This window comes from Oratosquilla oratoria, chromosome 4, assembly GCF_046742065.1.
Source record: "Oratosquilla oratoria isolate Oo_2021 chromosome 4, ASM4674206v1, whole genome shotgun sequence".
NCBI classification, from domain to species: Eukaryota; Metazoa; Arthropoda; class Malacostraca; order Stomatopoda; family Squillidae; genus Oratosquilla; species Oratosquilla oratoria.
In genome coordinates this window covers 28344502-28350303 of record NC_134780.1, presented here as the reverse complement: position 1 = coordinate 28350303, position 5802 = coordinate 28344502, and positions in this window count along the sequence as shown.

The window sequence follows — 5802 nt, the reverse complement described above, 5'->3', positions numbered from 1 at the left end:
CCTATGGTTTTCTATCCCTTAACCCTGGCAATGTTTTCGTCTATCTCACCAACTTGTATGTCGTCACCTATCCTAATCAAATTACTCACATCGGACGTTCCTAATAATGCTGTTAGGGGTAGTCCTCATTCCCGGTCCTCACCTCTTCTCTGCGTGCGAGATTTGATCCCCAACCCACAAGGATGACTAACGAGTGCCAGGGTCTGCCACGTGAGACACAAAAAAAAAACTCCTTGAGGAAAAACATGTGCAGTACCAGCATCGTCCAGTGATGACTATCCTGCACCTCGGCCAGTCACGTGATATCAACAATGGATTCGTTGAGGAACGCATACCCTCTGTCTTCGTGGGTCATCGGCGTCAAATGTTTTGCCTCCGACTTCCCTACGCAGCACGTGATCTCACGCCAATTAGGAGCAGGGGTCATGACCTGCCCGCGTATATAAAGGATGGACCAACGCCGAAGATTCAGATCGCCTCGGAGCATCATACATGAGCATGGCTCGCTGCTCCTGCTTTCTCCCCCCACCCCACCCCTTGCTCCCTCGCAAGCAGATCGCCTGGGGACACGACTTTAAACTCAGTCATTACCTCCCTCGCCGTCTCGTCCCCACCTCCCACTGGTGCCCAACATCCATTGCTAAATAAAACCAACTCTCTCTCCATCAGAGTTTGCCTTCAACCAGCATAAAATTTGGCTGCCCAGCGTTTGGGGCCCCGATCTTTAGCTCTGCCGTTCGACTACCACCAGATCGACAGCCGCCGCTCGACTGCTGCCAGCCGTTATTTGATCTGACAGATCGTCTGTCACTGCTGTCTGCCGCTCGACTACTGCCAGCCTCCACTTAATCTGCCAGATCGTCTGCCACTGCTGTCTGCCGCTGTCGTCGCTACCAGACAACTCCGCTGTCGTCGCTACCAGACAACTCCGCTGTCGTCGCTACCAGACAACTCCGGTCACACTAGGATAGCCGAGCGCCCCGAGGCTTGCTACTCTGTGGCAAACGGATCGCCACCTTCTGCTACTTTCGCAGTCTGGGAGCCAGCTCTACCCTCGCCTTCGAGTTCCGGCCCTGTCGTGAGGACAACTCCCTTGACGATTTCTTGTCGAGGGTCCACACGACTTTACTTCCAGCTTCGACTTCCTTGGGGGCGTGTTAGGAGAAGTCCTCAGTCCCGGTCCTCACCTCTTCTCCGTCTACGACATTTGACCCCCCCCCCCTCAAGGATGATTAACCAATGCCAGGGTCTGCCACGTGAGACACCACAAAGCCTTCTTAAGGAAAAACATGTGCAGTGCCAGCATCGTCCAGTGATGACTATCCTGCACCTCGGCCAGACACGTGATATGAACAATGGATTCCTTGAGGAACGCATACCCGCTGTCTTCGTGAGTCATCGGCGTCAAACGTTTTGCCTCCGACTTCCCTGCGCAGCATGTGATCTCACGCCAATTAGGAGCATGGGTCATGACCTGCCCATGTATATAAAAGGTGGGACAACGCCGAAGATTCAGATCGCCTCGGAGCATCATACGTGAGCCTGGCTCGCTGCTCCTACTTCCTCACCCCCCGCCCCCTTGCTCCCTCGCAAGCAGATCGCCTGGGGACACGACTACAGTCATTACCTCCCTTGCCGTCTCGTCCCCAACCCCCACTGGTGCCCAACATTCATTGCTAAATAAAACCAACTCTTCATCAGAGTTTGCCTTCAAACAGCCTAACATTTGGCTACCCAACGTGGGGCAAGACCAACCTAATAAACACATAACCGGCACTACAATACGAGGAACAGTTTAAAAAAAGAAATGAGGAATCATATGAGAGGTTTAGAATAAAGAGCGTGGGACCGAAGCATGAGGTAAGGGAGGCTAAGAGGAGGGCAGATATTAAGTGGGGTAGGTTTGTTTGTCTTTAAAGAAATGAAATGATGCTTTAGAAAGAAAGGACATTAGTGTAAAGGGGACTGTCGGATAGAAAGGGTAGGGTAAAGGGAGCAGAAGGACAGTTGTTAATGGAATAAATGGCTATAATGGGAAGATGGAGAGACTATCTTAAGTCAAAGGAGACTGTAATTGTGGTGGTGGATGACGCCAGGGGATATTGTGATCAGTATGGTTAATGATAAGGATATTACAAACGAGGTACAAGTAGTAGAGAAAGAAATGAAAGCTGGAGAGGCACTTGGATTGGATGGATGTCATGTAGAATGTTGCACAAAAAGTGGAGCAGTGATAATGAAGTGGCTGTTATTCCTTCTCCTTTTCCTTCTCATTCAAAGTGTTTAATCTAAGCACCTCTCTACCTAGTAGTGGGCAAGGGATTGGAGATGGTTAAAGAAAATGGAGAAAAGTGGGAGATGAGCCAGCTGTTGTTTGCGGACGACACTGCGCTTGTGGCAGGATCGGAGGAGGGATTGAGGAAGTTGGTGGCAGAGTTTTGGGAGAGTATGTGATAGAAGAAAGCTAAAGATAAATGTGGGTAAAAGTAAGGTGATGAGATGTACAAGGGGTGAAAGTGGCAGTAGACTGGAAGTGAGCATTAAGGGAGAGCGACTGGAGGAAGTGGATAGTTTTAGACACTTGGGTGCAAATGTGGCAGGGAAAGGTGGAGTGAAGGTGGAGGTAGAATGTAGATTGAGAGAAGCGAGTAAATGCCTTGGTGGATTAAAGAGTGTAATGAGGAATAGACATTTGGGAATGGATGCTAAGAGGAGACTGTATGAAGGAGTGATTGTGCCAACAGCACTGTATGGGGCAGAAACATGGAACATAAGAGAAGAAGAGAGAAGGAGTTTGAATGTGTTTGAGATGAGGTGTCTGAGAAGTATGATGGGGGTTACTGGGCTGGATAGAGTGAGAAATGAGGAGGTGAGGAGGAGAACAGGGGTGGAAAAGGAGCTGGGAGATAGGGTTGATGAAAGAATATTAGGATGGTTTGGACACATGTAAAGAATGAGTGAAGAAAGACTAGTAAAAGAGGTGTGGAAGGCAGATGTGGAGGGAGTGAACATGAGAGGACGTCCTAGGATGAGGTGGATGGATGGGGTGAAGGGGGCTTTGGGGAAGAGGAGAATGTCTGTTGAGGAAGGACAGGAGAGGACAGAAGACAGGGGTGAATGGAGAATGGTTGTATATGGATGATGTTGTGATTGCATGAGGTGGAATGGGCGGGTGGATGGTGGGTGAGGTAGTATGTGTGAGCAAAATTTGACGCAGCCCGAAGGGATTTCTCCCCGTCCTCTCATTTTATGCAATGGGGGGACGGAGAGGGGGGGGTCGCCGATTTAATGAAGCGGCCTTGCTGTGGATGTGCTGTGTCTTGCGACACTGCTTCTGACCCAGGGCAGTGGACAAGGTGCAGGGATGACCCGTCATTCAGGAGGTGCTAAGATAAGAGGGAGGGTGGAGGGGTGTGGAGAATATTCAGGGATGGAATGGGTGGGAATGATTTTATGCCTTTTTCTTTTTGGCTACCCCCCTTGTAAGGGGGGAAAAGCCTTGGTATATGTATGTATGTACCTCTCTACCTTCCACCCTTTTCCTCTTCCTCCACTTATCCTCTACTCTCAACTTCCCTTCAACCAAAAAATGATCTGACACTCCCTCGCACTTTCTCCTAAAAACATAAACACATTCAGATCTCTTCTTATCCTTCCTTTGGATAACAATGCACAGTCTATTAATACCTTATCAACTACCCTTCCATCTACCACCCTTTCCCGTGTGTACTTATGTTTTACTCTCTTCTTAAACAATGTGTCTGCAATCATCAACTCCCTTTTTAGACACCTCCAACATCACCTTTCCATTATAATTTTTGCCTGGTACTCCAAAATTCCTACTACCCCATCTATCGGCTCATCCCTTGCTCTAGCACTGAGATCCCAACACTACTACAATGACATTTGTCTCAAAACTCTTTAAGCACTTGTGGAGATGAAGCTACTAGAAAGGAAAAGGTTAGTGTGAGTTCGTCCTTTATTTGTAAGGCTAGAACGAGTTGATTTTACATGTGGCCCAAAGCTGATATATATACCGCGTGGGCAATCACCTGTGGTGGATACTTACTATAATTTGGTCAGCCGTAGGTTATGCGGGGGTGAAAGCAGCAAAGGTCAAGGATTATTCATAACTATATCGGGTTGGGTCACGCAGGCTCGCACTGTCACACGCAGGTGTGTGCTAAGGTCGCAGCGCATCCATCTGATGCCGCGTGTTCAATTATACAACGTGGTTCGTACACAATCATTTAAATCTATCAAAATGAATAAATAAATAAATAAATAAAAATCCCTTTTATCTTCATTCTTCTCACTACCAGGTTCATATTCACTTACGAAAACCCACATCTCCCATCCCAGTTTCACTTTCACCCACATTAACCTTGGAGACATTTCCATCCGCTCCATCACGCGCTTTTATATCTCATCACTTACCAACAGAACTACTCCTTCCCTTCCTCACCCCTCATTCTTCCCGACATTCCTCACCACTCTCCCAATCTCAAAACCACAACTTCCTTTAGCATGAGTTTGATTTCACGCTAACACATCCACCCTCCTTCTCAGAAACGTGTTGCCTATCTCTTCTTTTTTACTTCCATCAGTGCCACGACCACTCACATTTAATAACCCAAATGGTAGGGTTCTTGTTGGAATTTTCCGAGACCATCTTATGCCTTGACTTCTCATAGGATGGACATATAGAGAGCAGGATCACAAGTCTCATCACTAAGTCTCATTTTTTTCGACTTTCACGACTCGCATGGGAATCATGGTGGCAGAATTTTTTCCTCATCCTACCACGGGGGTCACAGGGGAAAATAATATGCTCACTAAAAAAAATGTAGAGGACAGTTTTAGGTGAACAGCAGAAGGGAAGATAGTTGTAATACAAAAAATAGTATCAGTCCTTTATGAGCAGAGTTTACTCTAATACACACACACACACACACACACACACACACACACACACACACACACACACACACACACACACATATATATATGTATCATTCACACATTTGTCTCTCAGGGCAGAAGTCCTATCGTTGCCTTTATCAAGCCTCGCCACAGTCTGCGGTCTCCTACTACTGTTTGCCAGTCATCACTCTGGGGTGCCACCACATGTAATTTTTTTTTTTTTTTTTTTTTTTTTAACGTTATCAATCCATCGATACCGTGGCCTGCCAAGAGAGCGAGTTTCTTGCACCACACCATAATAATCTTTGGCATTTGTTTGTCAGGCCTATCGTAGACATTTTGATCTTATTACATCATGTATAAAAACTGGCCTGTTATTTGCCATTGGTAGATCGACCACTGACCGAATCTTCTCCCTAAGAATACTTGTAGAGGAGTACTCAGAACACGATAAAAATCTACATTAATTGTTTATCGTCTATCGCCAAGCGTATGACAGCATCTATAGATCCTCTATATAGCATATACTTAGAGAGAATAACATACCCAGGAGGCTGATTGCATTGATAAAAGCGTGCTGTATCAAAATCAAATGCAGTGTAAAAATAGGTAAAAGAAAGACGAACTACTTTGAGGTTGGAAGTGGTCTGCGACAGAGATGTATACTTTCAACACTCCTGTTAAACTTGATATTAGAGGTCATCCAGACTACCCTACAAATAGCACAGGGTGTCAGCATCAGTAACAATATCAACAATGTGTTGGGTTATACCGACGACATGGTGATTATATCAGCGACAGAGGTGGGACGGGAGATGAGTGGGCGAGTTGGTCTAGAATACAATACAGAGAAAACGAAGATGATAATAATGTCAAAAA